This window comes from Dreissena polymorpha, chromosome 1 (assembly GCF_020536995.1).
Source record: "Dreissena polymorpha isolate Duluth1 chromosome 1, UMN_Dpol_1.0, whole genome shotgun sequence".
Classification (NCBI taxonomy): Eukaryota; Metazoa; Mollusca; class Bivalvia; order Myida; family Dreissenidae; genus Dreissena; species Dreissena polymorpha.
The window spans coordinates 163132309-163158776 of record NC_068355.1 but is presented as its reverse complement, the minus strand read 5'-3'; the positions used below and the strand labels follow the sequence as shown (position 1 = coordinate 163158776).

Below are 26468 nucleotides of genomic sequence, written 5' to 3'. Positions count from 1 at the left end.
GTCCTTTCTCATTAAGATCGTTTTTTGTATACAGAGGGTAAACAGAATAGAGCTATCACTACAGGTGATACAAACATACCCTGCAATACCAAATACACAAATATAGACAAACATGTTTTATTGTGACTATAAACTATGTGAAAAGTGATATTTCATTTGAATGTGACATTTTAAGATGCTATCCCGCTTTTAATGGTATACAAGGCGCCTACCTGGCTACTGAACACCTGAATATATGCTATCCAACTGAAATAAACCCACCTATCCTAAACAAATTAACATAATTGATGTGGTATGTGATATCAAAATTATATGACAGAGTTGTTAATGGTATCATATTAACACCAAAAAAATGTTATTTTTTAATTCACCACATGAGATGGCAGTAAAGTTTTATTCGACTGAAAAGAGATTATAGCTGATATGGTTACGAAATGTTAAATTTTTATATCTTTATAAATGTAAATTTAGTTACCACGGGAATATCATGTTTCTTTGTATGATAAATACCCTGCTTTGGAATTTGTTAATTCCATCTTTCAATTGAATCACATAAAATGAAAAGGAAATACATAACAAAATATTAAGAAAAAAGCAAGTGTAATACAGAGGATAAAACCCCTTTCCATAAACACCTTTAAAAAGCTATGTGCAATAATAAGGTAGAGTAATTACTACTTGGCATACAGGATGTAAACACTGAAAAGGGGTGTAAACAAACCAGAGCTGTCCAAAGCCATCTTTGTGACCTTGACTGTCCCATCAAGCTTTTTATTACTGCCATTTAGTTAGCATAAATGTTAAATTGTATTCAGTCCATTTTTGGTGGACAACTTTATGCTTTGGATTAAGTCTGATGTTTCCTTATTTTAGCCATTTCTCAAACAAGTGAATAAAAAGGAATATGAAATACACGTACAATAAACTATAACACTGACAAGTTGACATGAACACGCTATTATTATGCAAATCACATAAACTGGTTACTTAGCTGAAATTGCATGTTGAAATGAATTTGTTTAAATTAGCAATAACACATGATCTATCTGACATCAAAATATATCATTGCTGCAAACCTGAAAATAATACGCTGTAATTAGACATGCCTTATGCGTGACCATTTTTAAGTTTCGCCAAGCTGTATAATGCTCAAATATGACAACTGACATCTAAGTGTTACCTTAACCTTTAAGGGAACATGAAAGAGGTTTCTACATGTAACTGTTAAACACATTTGGTAAGTTATTTAAGAAGTGCATAATTACTATTGAAGTATCAGTTTGGATTGACCATTGACCTCTTAGTCTGACTTTGAGCCGGGAACATGGGTCTTAACACAAACTGGTGAACATTTGTTGTCAGTTATTGCTCCATTAATGACAAAGTAACAGTTTGGACAAATTTTACCTTCGACCTGTAAGTGTGCCCTTGACCTTTAAGTAAGGTAGACAGGTGTTACATGTTAAACACCGCCTCCTAATGATGGTCTTTTGTAATTATTAATTTTAAAATTGCATGCTGAATGATGTAGTTACTGTCTGTACAAACTCAAACACACACGTGACACGCATACAATAACAGACACACAAATGCGCACTCATACACTCAACCATTTTTACAAATAATTATCGTTGTTTCTGACGATGTCTCAAATAAAAAAGAAAAGAAAGATATGTCAAAGACATTACCCACGTAAACCATCTTATGCTTTGTCAGAGGCTTTGCAAATCTGCCATGGTTTAGTGCATGTGCAAATAATTCAGGAACATTTACATAACTTCGATTGAAAATTGTGTCATTTTACATCTACACTTAGTGGTAATTACATATTTTAAATCAAGCACTTAACAAATTTAGAAATAGTTCACTTCACAGACAATTGGATGAACAGTAAAACTGCCATATTCCACCCTACTGGGGGCATACAAACAAAAATTGCACTGGGGGTTCAAAACCCAGGACAAAAAGAAGCAAATACTAAAACATAACCACTATACGCCATGTAGACTTTTCTGCCCTGAGGGTTCAATACCCAGGACAACGAGGAGCAAATACTAAAACATAAGGAATCCTGATAGTGCCATATATAATCTTGCACTTCTTTCATCAAGGGCGAAGAGAGAAACACGAAGCGATACTTGATATTTTTCTTGACAGTCGCAGCGACCCACGATATTTTTCTTAAAAGTCACGGCGACGCACAATATTTTTCTTGACAGTCGCGGCGACGCATGATATATTTAATACGATATATCGACCTTGTGTAGGTGATGATGATGTGGTCGATCTGGTTCTGGGTCCTGCTGTCTGGTGATGTCCATGTAAGTTTGTGGATCTCCTTGTGCGCGAACAGGGTCCCTCCTATGACCAAGTCGTTCTGTTGGCAGAATTGACTAGTCTCTCCCCGTTGTTGGTGATTACATCCACTCCATGTCTTCCCATGGTCCTCTTTTTGTCTTTGTTGTCGCAGCAAACCTTAGCATTGAAGTCGCCGAGCAACATCAGCATGTCGTGTTGGGGGATGTCCTTTAAAACACTTTGAAGGGCGTCGTAGAATGCATCCTTATCCTCTTCTTTTGCGTCGTCTTCTTCATATATAGAAACTTAATAGCATTGATTTTAAAGGTTTTGTAAGTATGATTTAAATTACAGTAATTAAACAATTGCAATATCAAAGCTACTAATTCACAAAAATCTGACATGCAAATTGCACATAAAGTTAGGCCACGACTTTTATATTTCTTGGTTTACAAAACCGCCGACCCTAATTTTTGGAAAATGGGAAAAAAAATAAAATCGGAAAATCGTCTTTTTTTTTTATATTTTATTCCCGACCGCACTGAAAAACGAGCGAAACGAGAAAAAAACCGATCCGGTTTGAGTACGGTTACGAATAAAATCAAGTAAGTACAATCAACGATTGGTTCACATATATTACAGAGATCGGGATATTTGTCAATGTGACACAGTATGTACCAGTCCTTTTATGGGCACTTCTCAAAATTTATTTAATTACAGACAATAGGAAAATCAGCATCAGTAAAATGTCGACCGCATCAAAATTTATTTCCGAGTCTATGACGCAACTATATTGTTTAAAATGTTTATTATATTAAACAAACCCGATATTATAGTAGATAAAAAAGTATTACCTTGCAATTTGATATTTAGTATAAATAATCCAATAAAACACTGCCATTATTTACGATATATGTGTTTAGAAATTTTGTAAACACGTCCGCCATAGTTTATAGGAACTGTACAGAAAGTTTGGAAATCGGAACAAATCGGTATATCTCGGAAAATCATTGATAAATGTATTTGTCGATTTAATGCTTAGGGCCGAGTAATTTCGGCAAATCGGAACTCAACTTGCGTAAAATACTAGCTCAATTAACCGTTAAACTCCGCCTCCATTCTCTGCAAAAGATTCGAAGGCGGAGCTATGCACGTGCTATTATTAAATTGGAGGATTGCAATTGAGAAACAAACGCACGATTGGTTCGGCATGTTGATTGCTAGACAAAGGAAGCCAATTTTGTCGGCGCGAAATATGTCGCTTTATTGCTTCAGACAGCAAGCGGCTTTCCTTTGATGACGTCAAACTGTCAATTCACACAGACTGCACATTTTGGGAAGACTTTAACTGGCTCCTTGTTTACAATTCCAGTAAAAACACTTGCTAACATTAAACTTTGGATTAAATTATCAAAATAAAGCAAAAGCCAAGTTGACAAATATGATTGTATTAATTCGCGTCAGTTCAAATAAGACGTTTTGCGTTGTAAATCAACGAGTTTTCATGACAACAACAACTTTAACAAACATTACCGTGACGACGCGGGGATCGATCTACCTCGATTTTTTTCATGGACGATGCCATAAGTACAATAAGAGCAAACACATACTTTGTGTATGAGTAGTTTATCTTATATAAGATTTATGCAACGGGCATCGCATTGCGTAATGGTGCGCATCGAATGACGGAAATGAAGCGCAGTTTTTCGTTTTAATGGGAGAAGAACGCATGTCATTTAATGGAGTGTTTAAAATTGCCTGATGTTACAAAAGGTGCTTTTAGGTGACTCATTTCATTTGAAGATATAGATGTGTTTCATTGCATAATTTGTTTTTTCGTCTCTGTGTTCAGGTTATAAAAGATATGATGTCTTTGTTCTGATGTTATTAGTATAAACTTATTTTTCCAATGATGTTTTTTTTTTTTTTTTTTTTTTTTTTTCGACCGCCCGATGGACCATTTTCAAAATAATTTTTGTAAACCAATAAAAAAAAAGTCGTGGCCTTATACAAATAAAATGTTGATAAGTTTCCAATTCTTATTGGAATGGGTTAAATAAACCATTGGCTAATTTGCTTAAATATCATACTGAACATTATTCAGCTTAAAGGAAACATAATAAAACAAGAAACCGTCGGAGACCGGTGATCAATGCTCCCCTAAGGTTTTTTTTTGTCACAATATTGCACTATATATTCAGATAAAAGGAAACGTCTTGAGGGCACAATAGATGGGGGGGACAATAATTGCTTTATAGAAAATTTCAAAGGGCCATAACTCTGTGAATATACATCCGACCAGACCCTGCTAATAACAAGCACATCTCTTCTTGGTAGTGAAGCTTCCCATTAAGTTTCATTGAATTCAGGTCATTAGTTGCTGAGAAATAGCCCGGACAAGAATTGCACTATATGTACAGTTAATGGAAAATTTCAAAGGGCCATAACTCCGTGAAAAATCATCCGACCAGAACCTGCTGATAATATGCACATCTCCTCTTGGTAGTGAAGCTTCCCATAAAGTTTCATTGAATTCCGGTCATGAGTTGCTGAGAAATATCCCGGACAAAAATTGTGCACGGACGGACACACAGACGAACAGAAGAAGCGGCGACAATATGCTCCCCCCAAAATAAATTTTTGGGGAGCATAAAAAATGTTTGTGGATATTTGAGCATGTCTATTTCACACAAAGGAATCTTCTTTAGGTGTCAAATATCTCATTTGTTGAGCTATTCAAAATCCTGTGGGGAATATTGAATAGTTTTAAAACATTATACAAACTGGTTGGACCATAGAACATTATTTTGTTCCCCATAAAGCTGTTTGAAATGTTTCTGAACTAAAGGATTACAGTAGCTTAAAGGGGTATACATGAAATAACACTGTTTTTAATTTACTATAAACCTTATTTAAGCAATACATATTCTCTCTTTTCAAGCAGAAATTTATAATGAAGCATTGTTATATTTATGAAATTTTTTAGACAAGATTGAAAAAATGCCCTTTATCACTCACCTGCGTAATGGGGCATGGTCAAAATTTACCCCGGGGGCATGTTTTCAACAGTTTTTTTTCTCAAGGACCAAAATCTGAGGCCTACACCATTCATCAGAAGTGTAAAGAGTACAATGCATTATGGGACACAACTTTCATTCGACGAGCAAATTTTATTTAGATTAAATGCAATACGATCATGTACAAAAAATGTTTTATTGTGTCATACAAATTATGTAAAAAAAGTGCTTCCTGGGGACTTTCTGATAACCTTAACGGGTAAAAATGAAAATGAATATCTGTTAACAGTTACACTGCGTAAGCATGTATATAAATCATCTTCATAATTTCATTTATTTTTCTTACACATACAGCTCTGATAGGGAATACATGTAATAAACACTGACTCTTTAGTTTTTCACAACTTTATTGACATTACACAACAGATAAACACCAATTAGCTGTCGAAAGTGGTTTAACCTCTACGCGGTTAAAAATCTAAAATCGGTGAAACGGACAAATAAAGTAATGAAGCTGTGATCGTCGCTATCTTTGTACCGGATTGCTGAATTTTGAATTTCAGATTTCCAGTTTGCGAAGTCATTGCCATTTCCCCATCGGCCGAATATTTATTATTTCTGTTATTTACAATGTATCCTAGTTTGCGGAATGCATATTTCCGATTCTCATGTTGCCGACTCCTTTTCATCGCGAAACAAGGTGAATTACGGCCAAACAACGCGGTAAGTAGCGTGTCCATCTCCCGGGAAGTGTCACCCATCGAGAAAAGTGAACACTGCCAGGGTGTTTTTTGACTAAGAAAGTGACGCCGATATTCGGCATCTTCCCCTACCATAATTTTTCCCCTAAAACTACCATTTCCCCTCCAAAAATATAATTTTTCACCAAAATATAATATTTTACCCTCAAAGAAATGTTTTTTTCTTTTGGGAAGTCGACACTTATCCAATTTGTACCATGTACAACGATCTCGCTCTCTCTCTCTCCCGACGAACACTCAAATCTGGGAATTCCAGTGATTCTATATATAGCTCTTAAATTACGTCATGGAAACCGGGCAACTAATCGTATTAATCATGTGACTATTTTACTGGATTCCGGTCTTGCGCGAGAAGGGTGTTTCGTCAATTTATTACTGGAAACCAGTCAATTTTCATCCGGGTTATGTGAAAGCCAAGATATAAACGTTAAAACAGAAAAAAGTCTCACAATTGGCGTTCATACACGAACAAAATAAAACGTTCGGACTCGGAAAATATTAATTGCGTTGACGCATTTTTTAAGAATGAATCATCAACAAGAGGGCCATGATGGCCCTGAATCGCTCTCTTGACTAACCTTGCTTCATGAACTTAAATTTTATTAGACCCATATACAATCCCAAGCCAAATTTCATTAATTAATACATTCTGACAAAATTTCATTAAGACGTGATGAAAACTGTGACCTCTTTCATCTACACAAGGTTTTACTAGAATTTGCCCGGTGACCTAATTTTTGACCCCAGATGACCCATATACGATCCAAAATCAGATATTATCAAGATAAACATTCTGACCATATTTCATTAAGATCATATGAAAACTATGACCTCTATTGTCTTCACAAAGTTTTTCTATGATTTGACCTAGTTTTTTACCCCAGATGACCCTAATACAATCCCAACCCAGATTTCATCAAGATTAATATTCTGGCAAAATTTCATAAAGATTTAATGAAAACTGTGACCTCTACTGTCTACAAAAGTTTGTTTTTTTAATCTGACCTAGTTTTTGACCCTAGATGACCCAAAGTCAATCCCAATCCAGATTTTAACAAGACAAACATTCTGACTATATTTCAATAAAATCTGATGAAAACTGTGACCTCTATAGTCTACACAAGGTTTTTCTATTATTTGATCTAGTGCCTAGTTGCTGACCCCAGATGACCCAAATACAATCCAAACAGGGCTCCTCTTGCCCAAAAATTTCTGTGGCCAACATTTAAGCCAAATGGAATTTTGTGTAGCCAAATTTTAGAAACTGTAGCCAAAGTTTTAGCAAAGCATTTGCTGGGGTCAAAGTTGGATATTTTGAAAATCCTGAACTTAAAGCTGGGGGCCAGGGGGCCGCAGGGCCCTCGGTGGGTCCAGGGGACAAGGGGGCCAGAGGCCCCCAGAAGCTCCTGGATTCGACACATTTAAAGGGTGCCTGTACCTGTTCTGGTGATTCTATTTTCTTAAAAAAACAACATACACATATATTTAAAAATCTTCATGTATTTGATAAAGAACACAAAGTTAGTCAAAAGGCAATTCATTCACATGCACCCTCTGTCTGGCATGGACTCGACTGCAGGTGTTGCTTTTGAAGAACCAGATAAAACCTGTAACAGTGGTTACAAATTATATTTTTCACACATACTTTAAAAAAGTCAATAATACATGTTTAATTAATGCAGAATCAAATGTCACCATTTATATTCACAGAATCATGCTGCCAGAAGCCTCCACATACACCTAAGAAAATTGGGTATGGTGGCTTCTGCTAAACAGTTAAAATTGAAAATTTCAGCATGGGTTCCCCTAGTTTTTATCCCAATCGTTGTTTGAATGCTAAATAATTGTATCCTGGTGTGACCCAAATTTGACGATGTAACGGTTACATGAAGCAATATTTAGCAAATAATTTAAGAAATAATGAATGTTTAATAGCACAAAATAATAATTTTAAACTCTGCTGTATTACTTTGAAATGATTCCAAGACAATAATCATCCATTTAATCGATAAAAATAGAGCATCGTCGAGTTAAGGTGTCGGCGAATTTGGATTACGGTAGGTTGCCCATATTTGTTTTACAAAAAGTAAAAAAAAAAACATTTCTTGCTGCTGGGCTTATATGTTGGGGACAATAAAACATTTTATTTAACTAAAAAAGACCTGTCCCAGTCAGCAAAAATGGCGTATTTGATCGTATTTTCAATTACTGTTAAAATTCTTTTCCTGATTTATGCTTTATTCAAAGGTCAAAATGTTTTAAAAGCTCACAATCAATGAATCATACGTTATTAATAAAAAAAATTGGCAAATTTGCTACAGTTGTCTGCTCTTGTTAATAGGTTAAGGTCATGTTGGTAAAGAAGTATTTGGCGTATTTGATCGTATTTTCAATTACTGTTAAAATTCTTTTCCTGATTTATGCTTTATTCAAAGGTCAAAATGTTTTAAAAGCTCACAATCAATGAATCATACGTTATTAATATAAAAAAATTGGCAAATTTGCTAGATCTATCTTGCCGATTTTTTATGCAAAACAACCTAACAGTAAACTTTAGCAACAGAAAATACGACCAAATTCGGGGTGTTAGTTTAAAAAAATAAAAACCCTACCTGGTTGGTCTTGATGGTTCTTATATTCTTTATGTGATAAGGGCCCTCTGCGTGGAGACGCAATGCCTTCTTCCCACAAGACTGATAATTCAGGGTTTTCTTACAAACTTCTCAAACCGCTTTTCCACAAGCTTCCACTTTTCTCAACCAGTTCACTACCCGCCCGTAGACTACAGCGGGGAATGGCCACCCATTATAAACTGTATGCTGAAGTTTCTTTAGCTACCAACAGGCAAGTATCTCGTTGCCATTTTTCTCAACTTAAGTCTTAACACAGCTTCCCATTCTGCATCAAATATACGCAAAAAGTACTCAAATTGATTTAAATCGGCAGCAATCTTTAATCTTTAATCAGATGTAATTGTTTATTTAATCCTCTACGATGTACGATTTGTTTTCACATCAGTAATTTGTCTCGATGACCGGTGTTAATGCCGACTGCGTATGAATTTTTCAGGTCAATAACACGGCGATGTATTGATGCACAGTCTACAGCTGAAAGCGGTTAATATCTGGGACGGCATGTCAGGAAAAAAATCAATACCGATAATTCGCATTGTTCATTAATTAAGCAACGATTAATAACACATATCCTTTATGGATTTTCATGAAAGAAAAACCATAAGAAAGAAAATTTTATTCTCTTTAATCTGATATATAAACAAGTTTGGAAAGAATTGGATGAAAAATTTGGACTTAATTGCATAAACACCATTTTCTCAATTCAAGGGGAGGTAATTCTGTACTTCATGGACCAATAATGCTCATTTTTTGTAGGGTTCATGTCCTCATTGATATAAAGACACTGTGCAAATTTGGAAAGGATCGGACAAAAAATGTGGAAGATTTTTGAAAGTTTTCACAAAATAGGCAAAAACGAATAAACATGCAAAGTTCAACGAGCTCCTGCGGCCATGTTTTTTGACGAATCAAATTTCTTTGAACAACTTTTTCAGGGGAGCCTTCAAAGGTCATCCCTGTGAAATTTTTTGAAAATCTGATGAGCGGTTTCTGACAAGAAGATTTTTTAAGGTTTTTACCATATATGGTCATGGCGGCCATCTTGGTTATGTGATCAATTTTTTTTAAACAATTCTTTTGTCCCATGACCTAGGGATGCTCCACATGAAATTTAGTTGAAATTGGCTCAATGGTTTAGTAGAAGAAGATGTTTACAAATTGTTTACAGACAGACGGACGGACGGACGGACGCCGGACGCTGAGTGATCACAATAGCTCACCCCGAGCTATCGCTCAGGTGAGCTAAAAACCATTGAAACCCAGCAGGATTTGGAGGTACATGTAATCAACATCGATTAATACTGTCGGACATCGTTCCACGGCCCCCGTTGAAAACATTTCCCATTATAAGATCTATCCCTGCAACTTTATTTAGGACTTTGACTTTAATATCATACTTGTTCATGTGTTTAAGTACAAAAAGGTCAGAGACATGCCTCTTTTTCTAAAAAAAAACCTGAAGTCTCTTGGCGAGTTATAGACATTGAAATGAACAGTTTTTATTTTTTTCCCAAATATGTCTCTTTCGCGCTCGATTTTCCCCTTTTACCCAGCGTCCAGCGTCTTCCCCTTTTTCTAAAAAAAAACCCTGACTGCTGACGGGCTTTTTTGTTTAAGTACACGGTGTCTGTACAGTAGTCAGGCAAATATAAAATATGAAATGACATTGAAATCCTTCTAGGAATGCACAAATTACAGAGATGATACTAATTTCATACAGAATACTCACACACATACACACACAAGAACTCAGGATTAGAGGTAAGGTGTAACTAATATATGCCCTCCTCAATAATGGCCAAATGTTCGAACAAGTTCGTTAAATTGCTAATCACCAGTGGATTTTAAATTGAAAGTTTCAGCTATGGTTCTCATATTGCAGCCATTACTCAAAGGCTTCGAGTGATTTGGCAGGTATGATATGAAAGAAATTCAATTGATTGTAGATCTTTTCAAATTGCCTGACACTACACTCACACAAAGAAATTTTCGGAGCGATTATATCATATATATATTACAATGTTCAGGTATTCAATGGGTAGGGTAATCTGATTATACGAGCTATTGAAGCATGGTTACTGAATGATTTTTTAATGTCATAATTGGACCAAAGAACATTTTTAAGGCATTAAAAGCATGTCCATTATAATTATTTAAGAGTGTTATCAATTCAAATCATCAAATAAGCAATGTCAATTTTGTGCCATTATAAGTATTGTCCGAGAGAAATATGTTAATAGATCTGTTATTCAGCTTTTAAAAATGTAGGTCACATTCCAATAAATCTACGTTAAATTTAATACTCCATGTACATTTCTGTTTTGCAAAATTATTGTAAAGCTATTGAGTTGGTCACAAGTGATACATTATCTTGTGCTTCTAAATTTCTTAATTTTATAATCATACTTGTACTTCACATATTTATACATAAACCATAAACTGCAATAATGGGGTTAGGCTTTTCCATGGTTTTAGATAGAGTTTCCCAGTCCGAATATTGCTGATCTAACAGTAAGTGGTTATTTGTTGGAAGAAAGTGTCAAGACAATGAAAATAAATGAATGCCAGAATTTGTATATGGATATCAGTACGTAATATCTGAATACTAAAATGATAACTATATAAATCAGTTATGATAGCCGAGATATTAAGTCTTGTTTGTATATTCTTTTAGCAAAGATCTTTAATAAGTAATAAGTCATATATAATAACTGTATATTCAAAACAAGAGGGCCATAATGGCCCTGTATTGCTCCACTGTTTTTTCTTTGCGAAAAAAACGTGCAATGCGCATGGGTTGAAATGTACTCAAGCATGTGACTTTCTCTTTCTATCCCTCCTCCCACTGGGAGTTTAAAGTTGGAAGGGTGAGCATTTTTATAAATGGAAAAACTTACTACCGTGTTAACTAAACAGACTTAAAAGCCCGGGAATTGTTGCACAGGTCCTTTACTTATAACGTAGGTACATTTATCTCTCCAAAAGATATTGTCGTTCTTTCTATTTCACATATTTTTAGATGCTGAAGATCAAATCTACGCATTTGATTTGAAACAGATTCTCAAGACCCATAGGAATCAAAATGCCTTAACCCTTTACCAAATGACACATTTTGGACTTTCCCAATTTGTAAGAGGTTGCAGACGTCAAGTAAATTTAAACGGAATATGAAGGAAATGATCAGGTTGGGTAGAAATAATTGTGATAAAAGGAGAAATTGCTCATAAACCCACACATCCCTAAGACCAACAGGCCTGAGAATATTATGATAATCTAAAGATTATTTCTTTATATTTATAAATGTTTTTAATTAAGTAATACATTTGACTTCTAAGATCAATTCATAACTAATATTAAGAAAATTTTAAAATGGTCAGAAATATATATGGATTGTTGAGCAATTGACAATCATATCCACAATTCATGAGTCACGATTCACAAATGGAACAATTAATCATTAGTTATTAAAAAGCAGCATATACGATAGTTAAGAACATTGCACTTCATTAATTTCAACACCTTCTCTTGGATACAAAGTTTGAGTTTACCGTGCAGTATCATATATTGACTTTCCTTGAAATAATTATGTTCATGGAAGTTGTGTTTTTAAAATCAATAATATATTATTAAACTGGTTTAAACACTACAAAAAAGACATGAAATTAACATGTCATCCAAAATATTTTTTATCCGGATATATGGTCACTTTCGACATATTTAAATAAAACCCGACTTTTTTCAGTTTGTAAGAAAAACATTCACATGTTCTTACTTCAATACCTTTGTAAGCAGTCACCATCTGACCTAAAATGGCACTAAATGACAGGGTTTTATCTCATGTTTACAAGATGTTGATGTTGTTGTTGGTCACAGCCAAACGGCCGCAGTAATCTCCACTGGTAAACGTCATACATTGTGTATGTTCAGTTTTGTGACCCCCGAGGCCGGGTCAAATTTGAGCCCAGGGGAATAATTTGAACAAATTTGGTAGAGGACTATTAGATATCACTACTTACCAAATTTAGTAGCCCTAGGCTCTATAATTAAGAACAAGAAGATTTTTAAAGTTTGCACACAATAGGCCTTATTTAAGCATATGTTCATTTTTGTGACCCCTGGGGCAAGGTCAAATTTGTTCCCAGGGGCATAATTTGAACAAACTAAGTAGAGAACTATTATATGTCACTACCTACCGAATTTAGTAGAAATAGGCCCAATGGTTATGGACAAGAAGATTTTTATAGTTTGCACAAAATGGGCCCAATATAAGCATATGTTCAATTTTGTGACCCCTGGGGAACGGTCAAATTTGATCCCAGGGGCTTAATTTGAACAAACTTGGTAGAGGACTATAAGATGTCATTACATACCAAATTTGGTAGCCCTATGCCATACGGTTTAGGACAAGAAGATTTTTAAAGTTTGCACAAAATAGGCCTTATATAAGCAAATTTTCAATTTTTTGACCCCCCAAGGCAGGGTCAAATTTGAGTCATGTTGGTAAAGAAGTATGCACAATATTAAAGCAATATGTCAAGGGACATAGGAAATATTTGGGGTGGTATGCAAACTTTAACATAAGAGTTATTAATAATATGCATATTCTAAGTGGAAAAAAAGCCATTATTCTTACAAAATGATTGATACAGTAACTGTTGTCTGCTCTTGTTTGTAAGTTGGGGTAATGTTGGTAAAGAAGTATGCAAAATATTTAAGAAATTTGTCAAGGGACATAGGAAATATTTGGGGTAGTACGCAAACTTTAACATTTGCACGCTAACGCTTACGGGAAGCCGATCCCTGGTTGAGTAGGATAGCTCCACTATATATATTTCATATACAATATTCAAGCTAAAAATTAATGTCTTCTAGTGCATCTGGGGCATCACCAGCCTTACCAGCTGTTTCACAAGAAAGAGAGCAATCCTTTGTCACAACTTCCATAAACTTGTCCGTGTTGAAGTTTTACAAGAATGGTTGAATATGAGCACCAAATATTTTCTCTCCCAAGTACCTTGGTATGTTTTGCTTGTTGTGTGCATGTTGGAATGTTGGTGGAACTCTGGTTGAGCCAAGTTCTGGACCACTGTTACCGTCATGTCTTCTAATGGTGAATCATTGGCATCATCTCCTGCATAACAAAATCGAAAGCCATGTTTAATCACAACATCAATCTACATAACTGTCCAGTGTCCATCTAATTATTGTATTCAGGTAATGATTCATAAGACATTCTTGCCAAGAATTGTATGTTATGTCCTCATTTTGATGAAATAAAGAGTTTTTGGAGGTTAATTCTTATTTTCAACAAGAGTTCCGCGGTCGGAGATGACCGCATTGAAGCCGGATTTTTTATTTAAATGACAGGAAAGTACCTTTCGTGTTTTTGTCAATGCAATACTTAAATTACTGAAATATTGTTCAAAGGTCAAAATGAAATGTAAGTACTTTTCAAGGCATGAGCAAACCTTGTGTTATGTTTTGAATGCATGCATATACATGAACAACAATAACATTTAAGGTCACAAATATGAACTTGAATTGACAATTAGGAAAGTTTGATCTCAATTTTTTTATTAGCAAATTAGTAACATATTGTTTGAAGTTTCCATCAATTTCATTATCAAATGTAAGAAAATAAACTTGAAGACTGTAAGTCCAAGCATAAGAAAGTTATACCATGAAATAAGAATTTTAACATTTTTACATTCAAGGTCACGGTGACCTTGACCTTAAAATGACCAGTGGTCATCTACTAGTTCTGGCCAACCTTCATATCAAGTTTGAAGACTCTAGGTCTAAGCATACCAAAGTATTAACAACTTTAACATATTTACATCCAAGGTCACAGTGACCTCGACCTTCAAATGAATTACCTTGAAATGACCAGTGGTCATCTAAGTGTGCTTGCAAACCTTTACGTCAAGTTTGAGATTCTAGGTCCAAGCATACCAAAGTTACAACAATTTTAACATTTTAACATTTAAGTTCACAGTGACCTTGACCTTCAAATGAATGACATTGAAATGAATGACCTTGAAATGACCAGTGGTCATCTAAGTGTGCTTGCAAACCTTTACGTCAAGTTTGAGATTCTAGGTCCAAGCATACCAAAGTTATAACAATTTTAACATTTTAACATTGAAGGTCACAGTGACCTTGACCTTCAAATGAATGACATTGAAATGAGCAGTGGTGATCTTCTAGTACTGGCCAACCTTTATGTCAAGTTTGAAGACTCTAGGTACAAGCATACCAAAGTTATAACATGGAATAAGAACTTTAACATTTTTACCTACCAAAGTTATAAGAACTTTAACATTTTTACATTCAAGGTCACAGTGACCTTGACCTTAGAATGAATGACCTTGAAATGACCAGTGGTCATCTAAGTGTGCTTGCAAACCTTCATGTCAAGTTTGAAGACTCTATGTCCAAGCATACCAAAGTTATAACAATTTTAACATTTTAACATTTAAGGTCACAGTGACCTTGACCTTCAAATGAATGACATTGAAATGACCAGTGGTCATCTTCTAGTACTGGCCAATCTTTATTTCAAGTTTGAAGACTCTAGGTACAAGCATACCAAAGTTATAACATGAAATAAGAACTTTAACATTTTTACATTCAAGGTCACAGTGACCTTGACCTTCAAATGAATGACCTTGAAATGTCCAGTGGTTACTTACTAGTTCTGGCCAACCTTCATGTCAAGTTTCAAGACTCTAGGTCCAAGCATACCAAAGTTATAACAACTTTAACATTTTTACATTCAAGGTCACAGTGACCTTGACCTTCAAATGAATGACCTTGAAATGTCCAGTGGTTACTTACTAGTTCTGGCCAACCTTCATGTCAAGTTTCAAGACTCTAGGTCCAAGCATACCAAAGTTATAACAACTTTAACATTTTTATATTGAAGGTCACAGTGACCTTCACCTTCAACTGAATGACCTTGAAATGACCAGTGGTCATCTGTTAATCCTGGCCAACCTTCATGTCAAGTTTGAAGACTCTAGGTCCAAGCATACCAAAGTTATACCATGAAATAAGAACTTTAACATTTTTACATTCAAGGTCACAGTGACCTTGACCTTCAAATGAATGACCTTGAAATGACCAGTGGTTACTAACTAGTTATGGCCAACCTTCATGTCAAGTTTCAAGACTCTAGGTCCAAGCATACCAAAGTTATAACAACTTTAACATTTTTTATATTGAAGGTCACAGTGACCTTGACCTTCAAATGAATGACCTTGAAATGACCAGTGGTCATCTGTTAATCCTGGCCAACCTTCATGTCAAGTTTGAAGACTCTAGGTCCAAGCATACCAAAGTTATACCATGAAATAAGAACTTTAACATTTTTACATTCAAGGTCACAGTGACCTTGACCTTCAAATGAATGACCTTGAAATGACCAGTGGTTACTAACTAGTTATGGCCAACCTTCATGTCAAGTTTCAAGACTCTAGGTCCAAGCATACCAAAGTTATAACAACTTTAAAAAAATTTATATTGAAGGTCACAGTGACCTTGACCTTCAAATGAATGACCTTGAAATGACCAGTGGTCATCTGTTAATCCTGGCCAACCTTCATGTCAAGTTTGAAGACTCTAGGTCCAAGCATACCAAAGTTATACCATGAAATAAGAACTTTAACATTTTCGAGCACGCCGCCACCCCGCCCGCCCGCCCCCCCCGCCCGCCCGACAACATCAATCTATAAGCCGAGATTTTTTCAAAAAAATCCGGCTAAAAAACCTAATTGAAGGGCAAGTCATCATTTTGATAAAATGAATTGTGTATCAAGTCCTCACTTTTATGATAAATCAATTGTATGTCAAGTCCTCACTTTTATAACAAAATAAGTTTTGTGTAAAGTCCTCATTTTGATTGATAAGATTTTTTTTAAGAAAGATCTTATTTTGAAAAAAAACTAATTAAAGGGGGAAATCATCATTTTGATAAAATGAAGTGTGCATTAAGTCCTCACTTTTATGATAAATCAATATGTGTGTCAAGTCCTCACTTTTATAATAAAATAAGTTCTGTGTTAAGTCCTCATTTTGATTGATCAGAATGTTTTTGAGAAAAATCTTATTTAAAAAAAACTACATTGTAATTGAAGGAAAAGTATTATTTTGATAAAATGAATTGTGTATCAAGTTCTCACATTTATTTGAGAAAATTATTATTTTCAAAAAAAAAATTGTAGGACAAGTCTTTATTTTCATCAAATGAATTGTGTGTCTTAAGTCCTCACTAAAAATTATATAAAGATTTTTGGGAGAAATTCTTATTTGCAAACAACTAATTTAGGGCAAGTCTTCATTTTGATAAATAAATTTTATATGAAGTCCTCACTATTATAATATAAACAACAAGAAAATTCGTTTAATTGATATCCCCCACCAAATAAATTTTGTTTATTGATGGGTGAATAACTAAAAGAAAGCTAATTTGTAGGGTTGTGCCTTTTCTTACTTTTTTGTAGTTACATCATACAAAAAAACAAAGGGCAATATCTCTTATTTAAGAAAGTGTAGGGGTATGGTTCTTGTGCATGGAGCTTCTCCTTATTAAAATCTATACGCCCATGAAGTTTCATGTTGAAATCTTGTATCATATCTGAGATATAGCACCTGAAAAGTTACATCATACAAAAACAACAAATGGCAATAACTATCATTTAAGAAAGAAAAGGGTTATGGTTCTTGTGAATGGCACTTCTCCTCATTAATATCTATACATCCATGAAGTTTCATGTTGAAATCTTGTATCGTATCTGAGATATAGCCCTGAAAAGTTTTATCATACAAAAACAACAAAGAGCAATAACCCTTATTTAAGAAAGTGTAGGGTTATGGTTCTTCTGCACGGCACTTCTCCTCATTGATATCTATAAATTCATTAAGTTTCATGATGCAATCTTATAATTACAGTTTCTGAGATATAGACCTGAAAAGTTTGTGATGGACGGACTAACGGATGACAGACTGACGGACAACACCAAAACTAAATCCCTCCGCCTTTGGCGGGGGATAAAAATGTGTCAAGTCCTTGTTAAATTGACTTTGTGTTATTCTGTGATACATATATAAATTGCATTAAACGTAACAAGAAAACATTTCTTCTAAACAAACATTAATTTAACTAAACAATTAATACTGTGTGTCAGAACTGTGTTATCTAAAGATAATTGTTATTATTGCTGTTAATTTATGAAAATAAACACTAAAATAATCAACACTTTGTGAGTTGCTTTTGCGCGTCTTCCGAACTACGAACTGCGTCTCAAACACCAATCATCCACTGTGGCATAATGTATGTTCTATTATTTGTGTGACACACATATTGACATTTTCTAAACTGTATTATATAAAATTTCATTAAATATAAATTATGGTTTTGCTATACATGTATTGCAAAATGTCGAATGTTTGTTGTAGACTTAATTAGACTAATACCAATTGAAGTCTGTGTTGTTTTCACACATCTAAAAATTATCAATTTTACAGATTTTTGAAATAAAGTAGCTATTTAACATAACAAGCGGGCCATGATTGCCCTTAAGAGCTCATATGAGTTCACGGACACAAATTTACCTGATAGAAGGCATGAACTTAGTAAAAGAAAAATATGATAGACCTAAAAAAAAAACCTCCGAAATAAGGTGTTGAAGCTTAATCCAAAACAAACAAATCTGGCAATACCTTATATTTCTGAAAGTTTTATTGAAGTATAGAATTGAAAATTGCCTTTTACATACAATGTCACGCAAAACCAGTACACTAGGGGCAATTTTAAGGATATTTTTCAATAAATTTTGTTAATGAAGCAAGTTATTGAGAAGAATTTTCACATTTAAGTTAATCACATTGAAACACTTCGGTAAGATAGAAAAAGAACTCAAACATGCTTAATGGTAAAAAAATAAATGCATGTTTTATTTAGGCTTCATTATTTTTTAAATCACCCATATGATATGATGCAGCATTTGTCTTTACGGAATATAAACAAATCAATCATTTTTACCCGGAAGTTGGCGCTGTAATAAATTTTCTATTCTGTGTGTTCTTTTACCGAGCTTGATAAGGAATTTTTGAAAACGCGCCATGGAAATTTTCTTTCACCATTAAAAATAATAGTTCACGGATTCAAACCATAATTCCTGATTAATATGTTGCTACAGTGGATTCCTGTTCTTAGCATACCATGTCAGCAAAAATTATGCTACTAACAGGAATATGCAATTAACAGGAACACACATTTTAGCATAAATATAGCAACTGGGGGCATACAATAAGTCAAATCTGTTAATTATTGATAGTCAAAGTGAAATTTAAATGCAACGTTGTATATGATTGATGTTTAAGATAACTATTTATCAAATGGAATTGTATTCTAAGGCAGGGGTGGCGAAATCAAATGTCCGAGTTGCCCGAGTCGTACATTTGCTTATCTGGGCAACTGATTTTTTTCAATTAAGTTGTCCGTGGACAACAAGTTTTTTAAAAGTCGGGTCCAGGTATACAAAAAAATACATTGTATTACCGGTAAAGCCGTAATTAAGTTTTACAAAACCGGATGTTGACATGCGATTACATTGTCAGTGCTATTTGCGGAGCAATCAAGCTAAAATACGGGCTCTCCCCTGCGCAGTGATCGCTCTTATTCTATAAGACACTAGGAGCATGCCGCATTTTAAACATTCGGCCCGACTGTTAGACAGTGTACAGACTGGTTTCTTTATTTTTACAATCAGACGGAAATAAAAAGTATCAAAGTAAGATAACCAAAACACGGTCTACCTTGTTATTTAAGACAACTTTAAGGTCACATAACCCCAAACCGGAACTCCTGTTTGCAGGGTTACATGCAGTCAGTTTGATACTTAGCACACACTGTTCAGTGCATGCTGCATAGGATTTGTAAAAAAAATTGCAAATGGAATGTTTTGGTATCAATTTGAAGGTATATTTGTAAGCAATAAGAAAAAAAGCCATTTTTGTGCTCTACTTTATCTGTTGATGGTTCCTGGCTTTGAAAGTAGGTCATACTATTGAGCCTAAAATGGTCGCCTGCACAGCTGTCAAAACCGGTTTGCCTATTCTAAGGTGAATATTTTGAGTTACAACGTATAGAATTTAATGACATCCATTTTTTCAAAAGATTATGCATTTATCTTTCCAATGATGTATGATAATATAGTGGGTCATTGCTTGATCATGGTAAACATTGATATCGAACTTCAACTGTTTAATATGTAATATAGAAGGAAATTAATTGCGCATGCGTAACCTTAATGGTAACAAGAGCACCGCCTTGCGGGTGCAGACCGCTCATCTATTTTCTTTTTAAAGGTGAAGGGACTCTCATTTTCAATCACAAAGGAGGGAGGAGTGGAGTGAAGAGGGGTGTATAGTGTGGGGTTGTGGACATTTATTACATTATCTTCCAAAAAAGCGAAAAAAAAAAAAAAAAAAAAAAAATCGGGGGGGGGGGGGTATAGTGTGAGGGTGTGGTGGTGATAATTTGTGAGATGATCTTAAAAAAAAAAAAAAAAAAAAAAAAAAAAAAATCAAAAAAAAAATTTGGGGGGGGGGGTGGGGGGGGGTGGGGTGGGGGTATAGTGTGAGGGTGTGGTGGTCATTTGTGAGATGATCTTATAAAAAAAAAAAAAAAAAAAAAAAAATTAGGGGGGGGGGGGGGGAGGGGGGGGAGGGGGGGGGAGGGCACGGGGGATGGTTTGGGTGAAGTCTATTGTGGTATGTCAGGTAAGAGTAGTTTCATCAAAGTATCAATCAAATCTAATCATAAATAAAGAAGTTATGGCAATTTTAGCAAAATTTAATAATTTGACCTTGAGAGTCAAGGTCATTCAAAGGTCAAAGTAAAATTCAAGTTGCCAGGTACAGTAACCTCATGATAGCATGTAAGTATTTGAAGTTTGAAAGCAATAGCCTTGATACTTCGAGTGGATCGAAACACAAAATTTAACCATATATTAAAAGTTACTAAGTCAAAAAAGGGCCATAATTCCGTAACAATGACAACCAGAGTTATGCAACTTGTCCTTTTACTGTACCCTTATGATAGTTTGTGAGTGTTCCAAGTATGAAAGCAATATCTATGATACTTTAGGGGTAAAGTGACCAAAACATAAATCTTAACCAAATTTTCAATTTTCTAAGTATAAAGGGCCCATAATTCCGTCCAAATGCCAGTCAGAGTTACATAACTTTGCCTGCACCGTCCCCTTATGATAGTTCATAAATCTTGCAAGTATGAAAGCAATAGCTTTGATACTGTAGGAATAAAGTGGACCTAAACACAAAACTTAATCAAATTTTCAATTTTCTAAGTATAAAAAGGGCACATAATTCTGTCAAAATGCCAGTCAGAGTTACATTACTTTGCCTGCACAGTCCCCTTATGATAGTTAGTAAGTGTTGCAAGTATGAAAGCAATAGCTTTGATGCTTAAGGAATAAAATGGACCTAAACACAAAACTTAACCAAAATTGTCAATTTTCTAAGTATAAAAAGGGCACATAATTCTGTCAAAATGCATGCCAGAGTTATCTAACTTTGCCTGCCCAGTCCCCTCATGATAGTAAGTAAGTGTACCAAGTTTGAATGCAATAGCATTGATACTTACTGAGAAAAGTGGAACTAAACGCAAAACTTAACCAAAATTTGCAATTTTTTAAGTACAAAAAGGGCACATAATTCTGTCAAAATGCACGCCAGAGTTATCTAACTTTGCCTGCCTAGTCCCCTCATGATAGTAAGTAAGTGTACCAAGTTTGAATGCAATAGCATTGATACTTTCTGAGAAAAGTGGACCTAAACGCAAAACTTAACCGGACGCCGACGCCAACGCCAACGCCAACGCCAACGCCAACGCCAACGCCGACGCCAAGGTGATGACAATAGCTCATAATTTTTTTTCAAAAAATAGATGAGCTAAAAATGGAACATTTAGTTTTTTTAAATTTTCAACAACGGAGCAGAAACCAAAAGCTTTGAGCAGTCCACCTCCCAAAAAAACTTAGAAAGATTATAATAAAAAATATGATCTAAGTAAACGCACCAGAACTTTTCAAGAAACTTGGCTCACAGGTTTTCAATGGTTAACAGTTGATGATAATCAAATTGCTACCAGTAGCGGCGCAGAGCCTCAGTCTGATGAGGTCGACATCTTGGACTAGTTTAATTTGTTAAGATGTTTTAATACCAATAGCTTTGCAAGACTAAAAGTTTTAGAAAGTCTTTATATGGTTTATAAAATACTGCTATAATGAATGTACTATTGAAATACAACTATAAACAAAACTAGCAAATCATACTCATTTTGGTATATTCCACATTTTTTTACATAAATCAATAAATGCGTTTATAATTTATATAAACATTAACGGACAAGTGTAGTTCAGCAACGGACAAGTTAAATTTCCTAAATGGTTGTCCGTGGACAAGGATAGTTTTTTTGAGATTTCGCCAGCCCTGTAAGGTATTTGCATTTGAGCATATTTTAGCAGATTTAAAGCATATTTTCTTGGCATTCTGAGAATTTTCTATGCTATAAAGACTTTAAGTGAATTCTAAATATTGGGGTTAAAAATTATGCTATTAATAGAAGAAAAATACATTAAAATTTAAAGGAATTAATATGTGCTTTGACATTCTATATGCTAATAACATAAATATGCTATTATCAGGTATGCTAATAAGTGGAATCCAGAAATTATCCTTCAGTCTGACAGAATTTCCTAGCCTGTCAGACCAAACATCTGACAGATTATTTTACATTAGGCGGTGTCTGACTTGGCTTCTCACTTTTGAGTTCATGATGCTTAATGTTTTAGATTCAACACTAGTTTCCTCAACCTCACGACACCAGAGCTCCTGTGATGCAAATATACTTAAGTGGTATAAAGGGATATTTTTTTTTCCCTGCAAATTGCGTTTAGTTCCTCACATCTGGTTAAAAACAAACCTGTTACCCTCCGATTGACTGTCAATTTAAACAGCAAACTCCAATACATATTCCTGTTTGTATTCTTGTGTGAAAATGTCCACAACATATGGGCGTAGTTATATGGGGACTGAATATTCAAATACATGTAGGTTAAGAAGTACAGTAAATGACATGACAAATGCTGTCAGGACATATCATCATCCTTAATTCTAAACCAGCTATACATGACATTATTCTTAAGAGGGGCATTTCAGAATAAAGATAAAAAGATACAAACGATTCGCAATGGAAAAATTATTTCCTGCAAATATTTTTTATCTAAGATTATTTCAGACAAGACATGTTGTACAATAGCATGCCATGGTTAAAATGAGTGTGTAATACAATGCCTAAACTCTTTCTGCAAAGTTTGGGGAAGTCTGCTTTAAATAGGAAAATATATACTTTTTTTTTAGTGGAATGGGGCCGAATATCGGCCCCGAAATTGCCATAAAAAAACACTGTTTGGGTAAATTGTAAAAGGTAGGACAGCAGATATATGGTGGACAAACCAGTTATCAAACACCTAAGAAATTACGTTAAATTACCTTAAAATTGAAATACTTACAATGACAAAAACATTTTGTTTTAACAAATGACTAACAGTTCAATCATTGAATGATTTATCTGTAAAGTTTTCCAGCAAACTACCTTCAAGAATTCATAACAATGATTCCCTGGTTATTGTAACCTCTAGCAGACAAAACAAAATGGCGGCTATTGTAGAATAGACACTACAACAAGAGGGTGGCAGATGTTTCCCCCCAAAGATTTCCTCCCCAGACGTTTCCTCCCTAGACGTTTCACCCACAAAATGGGGGTGAAACATCCACATTAATATGAACATGTATATTAGAAGTAGTTATTTGTAATAATGACGGGATATGTGAAAAAAATTAACTTTATTGATTAGTATTAAAATTCAGTGCATTTTATGTGTCTTAATAATTAATTATTTGAAAAAAAATTATGTAAGTCGAGTCCTGAGTGAGTAAAAACAAAGACCTATAGAATCCATTTTATAGGTATTTGGTAAAAGTGACTGGGTGTTTTTTTATGGTTGTTTTTAGGGAAGCCTCAAACAAATTTTACCAATTAAATAGATCTAATTATAATTGTTTTTCTAAGTGCCTGAAATTTTTCTTTTATTAATTGAGATCATTGAAAAATTGAGTAAAAGCACAGCTTTGATGTTCTTAGATGGTCATTTAAAGTGGAATAGTATGTTACTTAAACAATTTTAACAATTGTATTAATAAATTGAGTAAAAGCACACCTTTGATGTTCTTGTGTTAGAATTCACGACGTCGGATCTTTGTTTAGATTGCAAGAACATTGTTAGTGAACAAGAAGAAGCTATTGAATGTGATTTATGTCACAAGTGGCAGATTTTTTTTTGATAAATGTACATGTATTTTGCAGTTGATAAAATCCTATTAAAACATGTTACCAATAATTCTTGTGTTTTGTCAACATGATATATGTACTTGAACTTTATTTTTCCTTTATTCTAAGAAATACCCAAACAGTCGGTAATATGGAATACAAATAAAATAATCATTTCATATTAGTATTATTATAAAGATAGAGGAAACTTGAATTGTCTGCTGAAAGGATCTAGCATGATTTAAGGCCAAGTCTGTACACTTAGGACATTAAAGCGGGTATATACGATTTTGTCAAATATTTATGAATTTATATAAACTGTGTAAAAAACTTATTATATATATATTTCAATATAAATCAAAATAAAAGTTAAGAAGAACATATGTCGAAAAATGCGAAATAAGCCAGATATTTAATTCTGAAATTGAAAACGGCTGTACAGCCGAATTCGCCAGCATGTATACCATACATGTACGATGTGCATCTAAACTTAGCTTAACGGTTTATTTGAATTCCTGCAACGATATCTATTCGTACGACACACGAACACTATCTCCGATCCTAATACAAAGACAAATGCTTCGGTTATTGTAGGAAAATATGTACGTCACCATCGGCTCGGGGCGCTAATTTGTCTTTGCTGCATTTTATGAGATTTGGCTTTAATGTATAAGTTGTCTTGCCTATTTTGTGTTATTGTAACATATTTTATCAATATATTACAATTAAACACATATAAAAAATCGTATATACCCGCTTTAAATTGTAAATACATCAATATAAAGCAATTATCCTGAATATTCTATTTGATAATGTCAATATCAGTCAATATCACTATCAACTTTCTATTACCAGTATATACTGTTACACCATTAAAAACAACTTCATTTTGTGAAAATATCCACAAAATAAACCATAAAAAAATATACTGCTCTTTTTACTCATGAAATTGGGAATTCAAGAGTTAATTCAACCAAAATTTAGAAAATACTATATTGTTTTCTCAATTTTTAAAATTAAAACTATGATATCCTTTGTGATTTTTTTACTGGAATTGGGTAACAGATGTATTGTTTTTCCATTGGAAATATGACTGAATAACAGCTTTAAAATCAGCTGAAACAAGATGTGTTTGTGAAACACAATGTCCCCCTATATGATGTTTGACCTTGTAGGATGACCTTGACCTTGTGAAGGATGACCTTGACCTTGACCTTTCACCACTCAAAATGTGCAGCTCCATGAGATACACATGCATGCCAAATATCAAGTTGCTATCTTCAATATTGCAAAAGTATTCATAAAATAAGCGATTTGGGCCACATATATTTGACCTCTGACCTTGAAGGATGACCTTGACCTTGACCTTTCACCACTCAAAATGTGCAGCTCCATGAGATGCACATGCATGCCAGATATCAAGTTGCTATCTTCAATATTGCAAAAGTATTTATAAAATAAGCGATATGGGCCACATATATTTGACCTCTGACCTTACAGCGATTTTCCTTGTCCAATTGGGAAAAGTACCCGTACCGGTCCAATTGGGAAAAATTGAGTCGTGAAAACCTCAAAATTGGGAATAATCGAGTCGTGAAATCCTTAAATTGGGAAAATCGCGTCGTGAAGTTTGGGTCTTATTGAATACATCATACAGTTCAAACTTAATTGAACATACCCATTAAAATAATCATTTGCAGGCATGCCTTAATGACCATTACTTAAAGTAATAAAGTTGATATAAATAACAAAATATTATATAGAAGACACAATATCAATTACTAGTTGTTTTAATCTCTTATAAAGCAATGTCTCTTTCTTTCATTTTTTTGAAAATTTCAACAATCTTTGATGTTTGATCATCACTCAGTTGCTGGCATCCATCTCTGCACAGCATCATTAGAGCTGTCAATGTGTCCTGTGATAGACGGTTCCGATTGGTCGTGCAAAGATTGTTCATTAGACTGAACAACCTTTCCACAGAGGCAGTGCTGGAGGGCATTTCAAACTATGATAAGGTTTCAAAACGACGTCAAACAGTACCCTGGCTGCCTGACAAAAGAACCGCAAACAGTAACGACTCTATTGATTAAACGCGCTGAATAATAAAACCCGATATTAATCGAGCGCATGGTTACACACAACTATACGATTTTCTTTGTTCGCTCGCCGAAAGTTGGGTTTTGTTACGAAACTTTCGATCGTTTTGAGAAAAAATTCGGACGCCGATTGTGATTTTTTCAGATGCCGATTGGGAATTTGGGAATTTTCGCTCGATTGGGAAAGTACCGTTTACCGGTACTTTATAAAGAAGGAGGAAAATCGCTGCCTTAAAGGATGACCT

The 26468-nt window shown here is 34.4% G+C and overlaps 2 long non-coding RNA genes across 2 annotated transcripts in view; both read right to left on the bottom strand.

The window, feature by feature from the left end:
• Positions 1-16230, bottom strand: part of LOC127858768 (uncharacterized) — a 38297-nt gene extending 22067 nt beyond the window's left edge. The window contains exon 1 of the long non-coding RNA XR_008039047.1: positions 13724-16230. This is a non-coding gene — a long non-coding RNA (uncharacterized LOC127858768). The remainder of the gene's footprint in view (positions 1-13723) is intronic.
• Positions 7561-8887, bottom strand: LOC127858773 (uncharacterized). The gene is made up of 2 exons (XR_008039049.1): positions 8689-8887; positions 7561-7683 (listed from the first exon to the last, which is right to left on the bottom strand). It is a non-coding gene; the product is annotated as an uncharacterized LOC127858773 (long non-coding RNA).
• Positions 16231-26468: the final 10238 nt, after the last annotated feature.